General features: G+C 59.2%; 1 pseudogene; it reads left to right on the top strand.

Annotated features, from left to right (window-relative positions):
* The first annotated feature begins 1256 nt into the window (after positions 1–1256).
* Positions 1257–3789, top strand: LOC136463851 (auxin response factor 8-like; annotated as a pseudogene).
* The last annotated feature ends 11801 nt before the right edge of the window (positions 3790–15590 follow it).

Genomic DNA, 15590 nt, shown 5'->3' with positions numbered 1-15590 from the left:
GGTGAGCGAGATGGAAAGGAGAGAATCAGAGAAAACAAGGAAGGGAGGGAATCACCGGATCTGCCTGCCCGCGCGCTCTTAGCCGTGCGCCGCCGAGGGAGAGTGAGAGAGGGAGTTTGGTCATCGTACCTGCGCCGGATCTGAGCGGAGGAGGCACAACAAGGGAGATGATGGGAGGGAGCCCGCCGTGCACCGAGGATGAGGGAGAGAGGGAGGCCACCGGATCTGACCTGAGGGAGGGAGGGAGAGGGAGAGGGAGAGGGGGATCCGCACGGGGAGGGAGAGATGGAGGATGGGAGAGGGAGGGAGGGCGCCGCCGTGCACCGAGGATGAGGGAGAGAGGGAGGCCACCAGATCTGAGCTGAGGGAGAGAGAGGGAGACAGATCCGCACGGGGAGGGAGAGATGGACGACGTAGGGGCAGCCGTGGGAGGTGGCGGCGGCCGTCGGCGTGCTCGTCCCCGAGGCGGATCCGGCCGGAGGCGGCAGCCGCGCACCCGCGCGTGGCAGGAGGAGGCAGAGGCAGGGGCAGCCCGCGGGAGGTGGCGGTGGACGCCACCGAGGAGGATCCGGCCGCGTGCGACGTGCAGCAAGAGGAGATAGGGTTAGGAGGAGGGGGGAGCCGGGGAGGTGAGCTGGGGGCCGGGGGGCGCGCCGCGCGGGGTTGGCAGGCCGGGCCACCAGCGGGCCTCCGGCTCCGGAGCGGACCGTGCCGTGCCGGCCCACGTGCCTGGGGTAAGGCCCAGGCACAGCCTGCTCCTCCGGGCCGTGTCAGCCTAGGCCCGCTCGCCACTGGGCCGGGCCGGCCAAAAAAACAGGCCTCGGGTCGTGCCGACGGGCTCGGGCTACATGGCCATATATCAAACTTTTTTTTGTTTCATATGGAGGTTGGATGCCAAGCTTTTTTTTCCTCTTTTGAGTGGATATCAGCATTTATTTGAGATCCCGTTCCACACTTGCACGGACCAGAAACCCCACAGGCCACAAGTCCACAACATCGATCGGTGTTCCACACGGGTGTTCCTCGATCTCCATGTAACCACTACCACTACCACTACCACGACATACCGAAACTCACGAGCCAAACTTCCACACGAGGACGCAGCTCCACGCATACGTCGATCCACTGGTAGTCGCCGCTGTTTCCTACACGATTGTCCGCACAGCATCCTGACGCCCTGTCTCCCACTCCCACTCGCCGAACGGGCACTTATAAGTCGCAACGGGCTGGGTTTACTCCTGCTCGTTACCGTGAGAACAGGCACCTCCGTAGCTCAGTTACACACGACACCCGCCGCTCGCCTTCGTCTCCTCCACCTCCGTATCCCTCTCACTCCACCGGCCCTCGCCTCGGTGCGTTCCCGATGATCACGTTCGCGGACCTGACGGAGCCGGCCGGCGCCGGCGCCGAGCGGTGCGTGGACCGGCAGCTGTGGCTGGCGTGCGCGGGCGGCATGTGCACCGTGCCACCTGTGGGCGCCAGGGTCTACTACTTCCCACAGGGCCACGCGGAGCACGCGCTCGGCCTCGCCGGTGCGGCCGACCTCTCCGCGGCGCGTCTCCCGGCGCTGGTCCCCTGCCGCGTCGCCGCAGTGCGCTACATGGCTGACCCGGACACCGACGAGGTCTTCGCCAGGATCCGCCTCATCCCGCTACGCGGCGGGGAGGCGGACGCGGGTGGCCTCGAGGACGATGCGGCCGCGGCGGACGAGCAGGAGAAGCCGGCCTCGTTCGCCAAGACGCTGACACAGTCCGACGCCAACAACGGCGGCGGGTTCTCCGTGCCGAGGTACTGCGCGGAGACCATCTTCCCGCGGCTTGACTACGCCGCCGACCCGCCCGTGCAGACCGTCGTCGCCAAGGACGTGCACGGGGCCGCCTGGAAGTTCCGCCACATCTACCGGGGCACGCCGCGCCGGCACCTGCTCACCACGGGGTGGAGCTCGTTCGTCAACCAGAAGAAGCTCGTCGCCGGGGACTCCATCGTGTTCCTCCGCGGTGACAGCGGGGACCTGCACGTCGGCATCCGGCGCGCAAAGCGTGGGTTCTGCGGCGCCGGCGGAGGCGGAGGCGAGGAGGCCCCTACGCCCGGGTGGGATTACTACGCGGGCCTCATGCGAGGTAATGTGAGCCCGTGCGCGGCCGCCAAGGCACGGGCAAGGTGCGACCAGAGGACGTGGCCGAGGCGGCGAGGCTGGCGGCTGCCGGGCAGTCGTTTGAGGCGGTGTACTACCCTCGCGGAGCACGCCCGAGTTCTGCGTTCGTGCCGCCGCGGTCCGCGCGGCGATGAGGGTGCAGTGGTCCCCAGGGATGCGGTTCAAGATGGCGTTCGAGACGGAGGACTCCTCCCGGATCAGCTGGTTCATGGGCACCGTCGCCGGCGTCCAGGTCACCGACCCCATCCGTTGGCCGCAGTCGCCGTGGCGCCTTCTTCAGGTATGCGGCAGCTGCTACTTCTCAGCTACCAGCAAAGCTTTGCGCTTGCTTGGTGCTCACTTGTTGAATTGGCGATTCCGCTGCAGGTGACCTGGGACGAGCCGGACCTCCTGCAGAACGTGAAGCGGGTGAGCCCATGGCTGGTGGAGCTGGTGTCGAGCATGCCAGCCATCCACCTCGCCTTCTCGCCATCGCGCAAGAAGCCCCGGATCCCGGCGTACCCGGAGTTCCCCTTCGAAGGGCAGCTCCTTAACCCGGCGTTCCCGCCCAACCCACTGTCACACGGGCAGCACCCCCACCCCCACCATTTCCTTCACGCCCACCCACCGTTCTTCCCGTTCCCGGACGGCAGTGCTCCTGCAGCCATACAGGGAGCCAGGCATGCGCAATTCGTTCCATCTTTATCAGATCTCCACCTTACCCACCTGCAGTCGAGCCTGCTGTACCCCGGGCTCCGCCGTCCCGATCATGTCGGTCCGACGATCCCTATCCCGGCAAGAATCAGCACCGACCTGACCATCGGAGGCCCCGGCGCGCGACGACGACGTCCCGTGTGCTCTGTCCATCGGCGCCGCCAACAAGCAGACGCCCGACGCCGTCAAGCCGGCGGGGCTAGTGCTCTTCGGACGGACCATACTAACCCAGCAGCAGATGAGCCTCAGCAGCTCCGGCGGTGCGAGCGCGACCTCCCCAGCGGCGACCGGCAACAGCTCTCTGTACCGGAACGCCGAGACGGGCCCCAATGCCTCGGAGGGCTCGGGCTCCGGCGTCATCCAGAACAGCCCGACCAAGAACGCGTCGTCGGAGCGGCTGCCGTGGTTCGGGGACAGCAGCCACAGCAGCAGCAGGTCTCGAGCTGGGGCTTGAGCCCGGGCAATGCAAGGTGTTCGTCGAGTCCGACACGGTCGGCCGCAACCTCGACCTCTCGGCGCTGAGCTCGTTCGACGAGCTCTAGGGCGCCTGTCCGAGATGTTCGGCATCGAGGGCGCCGAGCTTGCGGAGCCGCGTGCTGTACCGCGGCGGACCGGTGAAGTGAATACACGCCGGCGACGAGCCCTTCAGGTAACAATCGTGTCCACAACGTTTGCCTGCAGCTGACGCAGGTAAAGGATCATTCGAGCTTATGCACATTTCTCTGCCGATTTCAGCGATTTCGTCAGAACGGCACGGAGGCTCACCATATTAACCGATGCTGGGAGCGACAACCTAGGAAGCTAAACGAGGAGCAGTAGTGAGCCATTCCAGCCGCGAGTATTAGGATGTTCTTGGTACTATTACTATTAGCATGTATCTACTACTGTGCAGGTGAGGCCGTGAGGCGTGAGCTATGGTTTTGTTCAAACTCCGTTGCAACTCTGAATCTGAGAGAGATTTCGCCATGGCCATGGCAGCTCGTTGGCAATGGCCACAATGATTAGGCAGCAGTTCGTTCTTGTTCCTTCTCTGTATCCAATCACTGTAAAACGTGGGGGTAACCCTAGTAGTACTCATCTTGTTCCTCCTTCTGTATGTACTGTATCCTCGTTCATTTCGATGCACTTTGTTTGGTTGGCATGTCGTACGTCTGCAAACCCCTTTGCCCAATGCATCTGAACGGCGTAGAGTACCGGCCAAAGGGGCAGCTAGCCGTAGCGGGAGCAGCGACACTGCGCGCCAGGTGCAGGTTTTCTCAATGTGCTGCCGCAGCCGCAGGCCCGCAGGCAGCAGCTGCTGCCGGGATACCATCCATCACTGCCCCGTCGCCTCAAGCTCCCAGGCGACTTCTTGTTGCCTAGCCTGCCTTTCCTCTGCGTGCTGATGGCGAGTGAGGTCACCCAAAAGATCGCGGAGCATCGTGTCGCGTATCCCCGCTGTGCTGGCTTTGCTGGGGCCTGGGGGCGTAAATGCTCCGGCCTCCGGCCTCCGGCCTCCAGCCTCCAGTCCAGCCAGGGTGCCTGCGCTCTCCGCCCAGCCGGTGAAATAAACTGCCGTGTTTCTGGTTTGCCTAGCTGAAAAGGGGTTAGGCCTGCCCTGCAAGCCGAGGGATTAGCTAGCGTACTCATCCCCTCTACGGCTCTACTCCTCCTAAGCAAGACCAGGACAACAGTGCCTGGATTAGCTAGACGTAGCGACTGCTCTGGCGCTACCTCACATGCCCATCGCGGCCATCGCCGCTGGTCCACACCCGTGACGCCGAGCAGCTCCATCGTCGCCTTGCGCGGTTGCGCCCATCTTTTTTTGTATCCCTACTGCCATGGGGCCTTGCGCATTGGCCACTCGCACCACGGCTGTTACTTTCAGTCAGCACCTCATTATGTGGTCGCCCCGCGCTCGCGGTCGAAAAAATGAAAACCGCTAAAATGCTGTCGTCAATGCAGGCTGTCTTCTCTTCTCTCCTCCGGTCATTTTACCGGATCTATATGAAGGCGACGGCGACTCCGGTCCGGTCTGGTCCCTAATGGTTTGTTCTCAGTTGCGGCTTCTGCTTGTATACGGGTGGGTGGGCAGCTCTTGTCGCTGGAGGGAGGCCGGCGCCCGGCGGGGAGCTGCAGGTGCAGGCAGATACTTGCGGCCGGGGTCGCGCTCACGGGGCGTTTGTCCCTTTGTCCCGTGCGCTGCTGTTGCACTGAAAGAATGTTGCGCCCCGCCGCATGGGCATGTACAGGGTCGCCGCCTCACAGTCACAGGGAGGGGTCCGGTGTGTCTGTCACGGTTGTCACAGCACCGTCTCGCTGGAGGCGTCGCTGTCCGTCCCTGGCTCCCTGCGTTGCGTTTCACCGGTGGGCGTCGGGTGTTTTACTGCGTTTACCTTAAATGCTTATACATTGTAGGGAGTCTACATAAAGGGCGATGGATGGCCATTGGCTTTAGAGGGCTAAGTGTGGTGCAGTGAACAGGGTCAAGTCAAAGGATAGGATTACCTTTGCTGGTCTGGTTTTTGTGACTCTGACTCTATGAGATGCCGCTGCAAGTTGCCATGCTCGGTGCCGGTGGTGCGGAAGCCGCGAATTTCTCAGCACCGTCTTAATTGTCCTGCATGTTGGGGGTCGTCTCAGCCAGCCTGTCGAAGCGTACGGGAAAGATTAGCTTAATAAACAGGATTCTAAGAGCAAGTATAATAAGAGGCTATAAGCAGGCTAAATGCTAAGGTTGAAGAAAGAGAGGAAAAGTGGGCTGTAAGTTTACAGCCGGCTTGGACATAGAAACCAAGAAACTTTGTGAGAGAGACAGATGGGCCATGTATTAATAATGAAAATGTAACTACTATATGAGTGGGGTGAGAGGTAGGCTACAAAAATTCATACGACTCATACAACTAGCAACCGGCTGTATTATTAGCCTTGCTCTAAGTTGGACAGTTACGTACTATACTTCTACTACATCCGATGCGTGACCCACCAAATCTAGCTTTAATTTTGGGGGCAACTCTTGCTAAACCAAACCATGTTTGTCCACAGGATTGGTCGTCAGGAAAATCATTAACACTCACACTGAAAAGTCTGAAATTTGCCGGTCGATTGTACAACTGCACTGGCACACAGCAAAACATTTTCTCCACCGGTGGCGGGAGAGTGCCTTTTGGTGGATTTCAGAGCGAGAGCGTGTGGGTGTGGCAACTGGCAATCGCCAACCGGAGTCGGAGCATGGGCAACGCACTGATGCCCCTGCCAGCCACCTTTTTCGCCAGCCTTTTCGCCTATAGTTTCAGATGTCTATGATTACGGTTGCCTGTCGGCGGCCACGGCATGGCCACAAACTCCGGAGCGCTTCTTTTGCCTTTTCACCTTCTCGGAAAAGGAATGGCGGTGAGCATCTGGTGGTGACTCACGTCCCATGTTCATCCTGGCCCGTTTCAAAAGATAAAATCATACCGACATGCAACTGATGAAACCATCCAGGAGTCGTAACTCAGCAACTGCTGCCTGCTGGAGTGCTGGTAGTGGTAGAAGTAGACATTGACAATGTACTCCTACGACTGCAGCACACTTTAAACATGGCGACGACGCATGCATGTGTAACAATTCAGTAAAATTGTTGTGTTGTAAGGACGGCAGCGCAGCATGGCGACGCGCCAGACGGGCCAGAGCGCGAGCACACAGCGTCTGAGCTGCTAGCTGTGCCTGTGCCTGTGCCTGTGCCTGTGCCTGCGCCTGCGCCTGCGTAGCTGCTGCGCCACGGCACAGTGCTGCGATTGCGTAGCAGCTAGCTGGGCCGGGCGCACGATTCAGCCGTGCTGTCATGCATGGCAATGCGAGGTACTGTAGGCAGCCCCACTACTGGTCATCGTCCAGCAGTTCAGGTCCCTGCGCCCCTCCTCTTGCACCTTTGACCACCACCCTAAAATTCCCCGACTCTTCCCCCGCCCCCGGCCACCATCGACTGTCTGACGAAATACGTCCGGCAACCTATCGACGGAATATGTCCACGGTAGTAGATAAATCGGTGAAGATACGTGTAATGGTGACATAGAACGCAAGAGACAACGATTAGGCAGGTTTGGACCGTCAGCTTGACGTAATACCCTACGTCCTGTGTCTTTGTGGTTTGTATTAACAGAGATTCGATGAAAACGAGGGGTCCCTAAACGGCCTTATATAGCTTGGGGGTAGAGTTACAGGTCGGTTGTTTCTATCTTGATCGGTTTACAATATAGTTGTCGGTGTTTTGGACCGGCGGGCCCTCAACCAACTAGTGAAAATGTACTGCGTGCCCCTAATCCCGGATGGTGATGCAAAGAGACACAAGGTTTATACTGGTTCAGACAATAGGTGCCCTACGTCCAGTCTGAGAGATCGATCTTGTATTCTTTGCACCGAAGTGCTTGTAGTAGGGGGTTACAAGCAGGGTGAGAGAGGGAGCTAGTCCTAGGTCTCTGCGTGGAGCGGTGTGAATGGCTTGAGATATTGATCTCAGGCAGCGGGGAAGCGTGCGTGTTACAGAGTGTCGCTTGCGCGAGTGAGTGAGTCTGTCTGTCTGTGCCTGTCTCTCTGCGTTCGTGTTTGTCTATCTCGTGAGCTCGTCCCTAGAAACAGCCCCGGTGCCTCCGTTTTATAGTTGAAGGGGGGACATGGGTGATACATGCGTTCGCTACGCGGCGTCCTGTAAGCGGAGATGGCGTGTCCGAGCCCTGTAGCTTGCTACTGTGGCGGCATGGTCGATGGAGCGGTCCTGTCCTTGATGCACTGGGGCGACGCACCGGTCACACCCGATCCTGTGCGACGTGTGAGCTCTAGTGATAGCTTGACGCAGGGCATGGCGGGCGACGTGCCGATCGCTGTGTGTTGACCGCGTAAAGAGCTGAGGCTCAGTTGGTGCCGAGGCCGAGCCATCGTGGGGGGCTCAACGGGCGTGAATCCCGAGGCTAGCGAGACCCTGAAGTGGATTGCCGAGGTTTGGAGGAAGCAGTTGGTCCTATACACTGATTCCGAGGCTATAGTGACCCGAACTTGACTCCCCACGCCGCGTTGTTCCTGGAGCAGGGGTTAGGTAGCATAGTGTAGTGCGGGGGCACAGTACCGAGCACAGTGGCCGGTAACCCCTGCCCCGTCCTGTCCCGGACGGCATGGTGTTGATGCGACTTCCCGTCTCATCGGCCGCTCTGCTGTGTCGAGCCATTCGTCCGGCTGATGTCGCGGGAGCGGTTGGTCGCATTAATTGGACGTGACGTTCTGTCAGGGAGATCGGTTGAGGCGGAGGCGACGAGGTTGTTGCCGAGCCGGCCTCGAGCGAGGCGGGAGAATCAGCACCTCGTCCGAGGCTTTACGCGCGGGGCCTCGAGCGAGGCGGAGATTCGGTAGGCCGTCCGAGCCCTTTCGTGCGAGGCCTCGAGCGAGGGCGGAGATTCGGTAGGCCATCCGAGGCCTTTCGTGCGAAGCCTCGAGCGAGGCGGAGATTCGGTGGCCTCAGACAAGGCTGGGGGTTAGCCAATAGTTGTCTCTTGGCTTTGATTTTGACAGGGTCTAAGCGATTTTTTTGGGTTTTCGCTTAGGGGACCCCTTTTTATGGGACCCGACAACCTCTTCCGGGCGGGGCATACCACCAAGCCGACGGGCACGACGGATACGAGGAAGGCGATGAGGGCCGACGGCTGCACTCTCCAAGTGCGCCAAGACCGGCAACACCTTTACATCCCGGCCCAGCTCGCGTCATCCAATCGCCGCTGGTACAACTAGCTGGTTCTACCTCCGCAACGACGATGGCGGACTTCCCCCCCCCTACCTGGCGCGCCAACTGTCGGTGTTTTGGACCGGCGGGCCCTCAACCAACCAGTGAAAATGTACTGCGTGCCCCTAATCCTGGATGGTGATGCAAAGAGACATAAGGTTTATACTGGTTTAGGCAATAGGTGCCCTACGTCCAGTCTGAGAGATCGATCTTGTATTCTTTGCACCGAAGTGCTTATAGTAGGGGGTTACAAGTAGGGTGAGAGAGGGAGCTAGTCCCAGGTCTCTGCATGGAGCGGTGTGAATGGCTTGAGATGTTGATCTCAGGCAGCGGGGAAGCATGCGTGTTACAGAGTGTCGCTTGCACGAGTGAGTGAGTCTGTCTGTCTGTGCCTGTCTCTCTACGTTTGTGTTCGTCTATCTCGTGAGCTCATCCCTAGAAACGGCCCTGGTCCCTCCCCTTTTATAGTTGAAGGGGGGACAAGGATGATACATGCGTTTGCTACGTGACGTCCTGTAAGTGGAGGTGGCATGTCCGAGCCCTGTAGCTTGCTACTGTGGCGGCATGGTCGATGGAGCGGTCCTGTCCTTGATGCACTGGGGGCGACGCACCGGTCACACCCGATCCTGTGCGACGTGGGAGCTCCAGTGATAGCTTGACGTAGGGCATGGTGGGGCGACGTGTCGGTCGTTGTGTGTTGACCGCGTAAAGAGCCGAGGCTCAGTTGGTGTCGAGGCCGAGCCATCGTGGGGCTCGGCGGGCGCAAATCCTAAGGCTACCGAGACCCTGAAGTGGATTGCCGAGGTTTGGAGGAAGCAGTTGGTCCTGTACACTGATTCTGAGGCTATAGTGACCCGGACTTGACTCCCCACGCCGCATTGTTCCTAGAGCAGGGGTTAGGTAGCATAGTGTAGTGTGGGGGCATAGTACCGAGCACAGCGCCCGGTAACCCCTGTCCCGTCCTGTCTTGGACGGCATGGTGTTGATGCGACTTCCCATCTGCTCCCAATGGGGGGCAATGCCCAAGTACCCTTCGCAGACGGCGACAAAGATGGCCGCCTGCACGATGGAGTTGGGGTTAAAGTTGTGAAGCTCCACGCCATAGTAATGCGGGAGCGCCCGCATGAACCGGTCTGTCGGCAGGCCGAGACCACGCTCGTGGAAAGACACGAAGCTCACGATGTACCCGTCGCATGGCCTCGGCTCCAGCTCGCCCGACGGAGCAATCCACTCTGGCCTATTGGGGTTGGTAACCGGGCGGAGAAGGCCGTCGTCGATGAGCGACTGCAGCGTCTCCGCGGACACGTCAGATGGACCCTAAGGATCCGCCGGGAGGATGATAGGGCCGCCGGCCATTGCGCGGTGGAGAATGCGGCTACGGCGGTAAACCTCGCTCTGCCTCTCCCCTCTCTCTCTCTCTCCCTCGCCCTTCTCCCTTCTTCTCCCCGGCGCTCTCTGTTCCTAGCAATGGCTCAAGGGCAGCAAAGGCAAATGCAGGCAAGGTAAGGAGGGGAGGGGCGAGGCTCGTTGCGTATTTATGCAGGAAGGGGATGAAACAGACGGGCGATGAAATCGGGGAAGTTTCCCTCAAATCTGATACAGTTGATCCAGATCCGATTTTACCGCCCATGCACCCACCTTTTCCTTATTAATCGCTCGCACAGTTATGTCCCATCCGCTGACACCGTGTCGCATCCAACCGCAGCAGCGATAGGCGCCATTCTGCCTCCCCGAGAAAACTGCCTCAAAAGGCGCGCCTACCGTTGTCAGCCAATGGGAAGGGAATATCCCCCACCCGATTCCTTTTAGACGAAGGAACTGGGCATCGAGCCCGTTACGGTCTAGGGGTTCGAAGGCTAGGGCCCTCGAGGGTCTCGACAGCCGCCCCAGGACAACAGAGTCAGGGACAACTATGGGCGAGCCCGTACATGGCCGAGGCCCGAGCAAGCGATCGCTCAGGACGCCCTAAGTCGTGTTCGAGACCGGTAGGGAGGTCTCTGAATGGGATCCCACCTTAGGGAGGCATCGAGCCCCTGGGGCCCATCAAACGGCCCTGGGACCCACTAGAGAAGCCCTCTGGTACTTTTGGAGTGTGTCTCGGGACCGCTAGCCGACCCCTATTGAATGGGGCACGGGCCTCCACTCGGACTTACCCGATAACAGCTCACCGGAAGTGTCACCGCTCGCGCCCACCGAGGGTTAGCTTGGCATATTCCACCCCTCCGTACGAATGAAAAGGATGCGCGAGGGTCGCACAAAAAGCCAGGGGAACTCCTGATCGCCCTCTCGCTTCGTGCAAAGGCTCGGGGGCTCTTCCTGCAACCTTGCCGAGACCCAGTGACCCAGGCTCGCACTCGAGGGCTCAGCAAACAACCCCTCCTTCCGAACAAAAGGATGCACGAGGGTCGCACAAAAAGCCAGGGGAACTCCTGACCGCCCTCTCACTCCGTGCAGAGGCTAGGGGGCTCTTCCTACAACCTTGCCGAGACCCAGCGACCCAGGCTCGCACTCGAGGGCTCAGTAAACAACCCCTCCTTTCGAACGAAAAGGATGCGCGAGGGTCGCACAAAAAGCCAGGGGAACTCCTGACCGTCCTCTCGCTCCGTGCAGAGGCTAGGGGGCTCTTCCTGCAACCTTGCCGAGACCCAGTGACCCAGGCTCGCACTTGAGGGCTCGGCAAACAACCCCTCCTTCCAAACGAAAAGGATGCGCGAGGGTCGCACAAAAAGCCAGTGGAACTACTGGCCGCCCTCTCACTCCGTGCGGAGGCTCGGGGGCTCTTCCTGCACCTAGAACGAAGACAAGCGACCCAAGCTTGCACTCGGAGGCTCGAAAAAATGTGATAAAGGGCATCGAGCCCGTTACGGTCTAGGGGTTCGAAGGCTGGGCCCCCAAAGGTTTCGACAGCTGCCCCAGGACAAACAGAGTCAGGGATGACTATGGGCAAGCCCGTACATGGCCAAGGCCCCAAGCAAGCAAATGCTTGGGATGCCCTAAGTCATGTCTGAGACCGGCAGGGAGGTCTCCGAATGGGATCCCACCGTAGGGAGGCATCGAGCCCTTGGGGCCCATCGAACGGCCCTGGGACCCACTAGAGAAGCCCTCTGGTACTTTTGGAGTGCGTCTCTAGACCGCTAGCCGACCCCTATCGAATGGGGCACGGGCCTCCACTCAGACTTACCCGATAATAGCTCACCGGAGGGTGTCACTGCTTCGCGCCCACCGAGGGTAGCATGTCATCCTCCACCCCCTCCTTCCGAACGAAAAAGGACGCGTGAGGGCCGTACAAAAAAGACAGGGAAACTCTTGATCGCCCTCTTGCTCCGCGTAGAGGCTCGGGGGCTCTTCCTGCAATCAAGCCAAAGACTCAGCAACCTGAACTCGCACTCATGGGCTCGACAAACGCAATAAAACCCCTCGCACGATGTAAGAAAAGCCCCTGGAGGAATAAATCCACTCCTCCAGGGCCTCGGGGGCTACACCCGGCGGGTGCGCTCCGCACGCACCCACCGAGGCCTCGAGTACGAAACACCATCCCTGTCGGTGTTTTGGACCGGTGGGTCCTCAACCAACTAGTGAAAATGTACTGCGTGCCCCTAATCCCAGATGGTGATGCAAAGAGACACAAGGTTTATACTGGTTTAGGCAATAGGTGCCCTACGTCCAGTCTGAGAGATCGATCTTGTATTCTTTGCACCGAAGTGCTTGTAGTATGGGGGTTACAAGCAGGGTGAGAGAGGGAGCTAGTCCCAGGTCTCTGCGTGGAGCGGTGTGAATGGCTTGAGATGCTGATCTCAGGCAGCGAGGAAGCGTGCATGTTACAGAGTGTCGCTTGCCAGCGAGTGAGTGAGTCTGTCTGTCTGTGCCTGTCTCTCTGCGTTCGTGTTCGTCTATCTCATGAGCTTATCCCAAGAAATGGCCCCGGTCCCTCCCTTTTATAGTTGAAGGGGGATAGGGGTGATACATGCGTTCGCTACAAACGGCGTCCTGTAAGCAGAGGTGGCGTGTTCGAGCCCTATAGCTTGCTACTATGGCGGCATGGTCGATGGAGCGGTCCTGTCCTTAATGCACTAGGGCGACGCACCGGTCACACCTGATCCTGTGCGATGTGGGAGCTCCAGTGATAGCTTGACGCAGGGCATGGCAGGCGACGTGCCGGTCGCTGTGTGTTGACCGCATAAAGAGCCAAGGCTCAGTTGGTGCTGAGGCCGAGCCATCGTGGGGGGCTCGGCGGGCGCAAATCCTGAGGCTATCCGAGACCCTAAAGTGGATTGCTGAGGTTTGGAGGAAGCAGTTGGTCCCTGTACACTGATTCCGAGGCTATAGTGACCCAGACTTGACTCCCCACGCCGCGTTGTTCCTGGAGCAGGGGTTAGGTAGCACAGTGTAGTGCGGGGGGGACACAGTACCGAGCGCAGCGGCCGGTAACCCCTGCCCCGTCCTGTCCCGGACGGCATGGTGTTGATGCGACTTCCCGTCTCGTCGGCCGCTCTGCTGTGTCGAGCCGTCGTTCGGCTGATGTCGCGGGAGTGGTTGGTCGCATTAATTGGACGTGACGTTTTGTCAGGGAGATCAGTTGAGGCGGAAGGCGATGGGGTTGTTGCCGAGCCGGCCTCGAGCGAGGCGGAGAATCGGCACCTCGTCCGAGGCTTTACGCGCGGGGCCTCGAGCGAGGCGGAGATTCGGTAGGCCGTCCGAGGCCTTTCGTGCGAGGCCTCGAGCGAGGCGGAGATTCGGTAGGCTGTCCGAGGCCTTTCGTGCGAGGCCTCGAGCGAGGCGGAGATTCGATAGGCCGTCCGAGGCTTTCGTGCGAGGCCTCGAGCGAGGCGGAGATTCGGTAGGCTGTCCGAGGCCTTTCGTGCGAGGGTCTCGAGCGAGGCGGAGATTCGGGTGGCCTCAGACAAGGTCGGGGGTTAGCCAATAGTTATCTCTTGGCTTTGATTTTGACAGGGTCTAAGCTATTTTTTCGGTTTTCACTTAGGGGACCCCTTTTTATGGTACCCGACAATAGTAATCATAGAGATTGAGGAATCTAGCATATCCGAATAGATCATCCTTGATCGTCAAGGATCTTCACGTAGTCTTACGAGGCACGCCGACCTGTGTTGTGCTCCGCGCTACGTAGTCTTACGGGCTGGGCCTCCCCTAGCGGCTCAGCCCATGTACAACCTTGAGGGTATATCGGGGGTTATACCCCCACAGCTAGTCCCCGAGCGCCTTGTATCCGCTGAGCAAACACCGTCTTGAGCTGTCCGAGCGTTGCAGCTTGCCGCTGGTCATTAGGAGCAGGGCGTCTGACTCATGCGTCTTCCTATTTGGGTTTTAAGGTCGGCCCCGAATCCGAGCAGTCTTAGACCGGTCGTCGGGGACGAGGACGACTCCCTTCACCTCCTTGGACTTGGTTGATGCTCGGGCAGCCTCCATGGTTGGGATCTCTAGGTCTTTCCAGGGAAATCTTCTACGAAGTCGCGAGGGCAGTCTTGCATGCGAATGGAGATGTCGGTTGCCCTCGGCAAGAGCGAAGCTTTCCTTTTTGCGATGAGTAGGCAAACGTCGAGGTTAGCGTGCAGGGAAGAGGACCCCCTGCTCCGTCGGCATATTCAGCACTAGATACGTGTAGCACGGCATGACCATAAACTTCGCGTGAGGCTGGTCGGCCAAGGATGGCATGATATGCCATGTTGAAATTGGCAACCAGGAAGTTGACGTACTCGATGCAGAAGTGCTTGACAGTGCCGAACTGCATCGTCGATGTAATCTGTCCCAGAGGTAGGGACGCTTTTCCAGGAACGATCCCCTAGAATGGAGAGTCCATGGGGGGTGACATCTTCCTTCTTAAGCCCTAGCTCCTCTAGGGACCCGGTGAATATGGATGTTGAGGGCGCTCCCTCCGTCGATGAGGACCTTCTGGAAGTCGCATTACATGAATGATGATTGGTATCCAGGACGAGCGGGAAACGCCCTGGATTATGGGATGTCCGACCTCTAGTCGGCCCTAGAGAAGGTGATTGGGTGCTCTGACCAGTCGAAGTACTTGGGATCAGCAATAGGACCGTCGTATGAGCGACCGGCCAAGACGCGTCGAGCTACAAGCTTCTGATCGCGCTTGTCCCTCGGAGATGGCTCTCCCAACCGAAGATAGTGGCGACAATCATGGTGGCGTCCTGGTAAGGAGGGGCCTTGCTCTTGTCTCGATCTCCGCCTTGGCCGTCTTTGGTCTCGTCATCGTTGCACCGTTGCCTTTTCGTTGGTTCACCACGGAATGCTTTGTTTAGGCCTCTACACCCCCCATGGTGTGCTTGGCATCCTTGTGGATAGGACACGGACCGTCCATGAGCTTGGCATAGTCAGCGTCGTAGGTGCGCTTAGCGTTGACGTTGATGGCGTTGACGGAGTTGTCAGGCCGGTGGCGGCGGCCTTGTCTACCTCTCGAGCCCTTCGGGCGGGCGCGCGCGTCGGTGCTCGGGGTCATCTTGGTGACGTTAACAATTATCATGACAGCGGTCACGATCATTGCAGCGGCGGTTACGATTGTCGTAGCGTCTCTCCTCGCGGCGATCATTGTCGTGGTGTGAGAGGCGATCAGGACGGGCGGCCCGTTCGGCTTCCTCAGCGTCGGCGTAGCCGTTTGCAATTTGTATCAGTTCATCGATGGTCATGGATCTCTTGCGGTACAATTTTCCATGGAGCTGTTCGTGCTGTAGCCCTCTGCTGAATGCGGCGATGACCTCGACGCCGCTAATGTTGGGCACGGAGTTCCTCGTCTGCGAGAAGCGCCTGATGAAGTTATGCAGGGACTCCTCGGAGGCTTGGTGAAGCTTCTCTAAGTCATACTTGGTGCCGGGTTGCTCGCACGTACCATGTAGTTCTCGGTGAAGACCTTTTTGAGGTCGTCCCAAGATCAGATAGAGTTCTCCTGCAGACTGAGAAGCCAGTTGTTCGTAGACTGGTTGAGCATGACAGACAAGTAGTTTGCCATGACGTCTTTGCTTCCGCCCGCAGCTCTCATGG

Source organism: Miscanthus floridulus, chromosome 7, assembly GCF_019320115.1.
Source record: "Miscanthus floridulus cultivar M001 chromosome 7, ASM1932011v1, whole genome shotgun sequence".
NCBI lineage: Eukaryota > Viridiplantae > Streptophyta > Magnoliopsida > Poales > Poaceae > Miscanthus > Miscanthus floridulus.
This window is presented reverse-complemented; position numbering and strand designations above follow the sequence as displayed.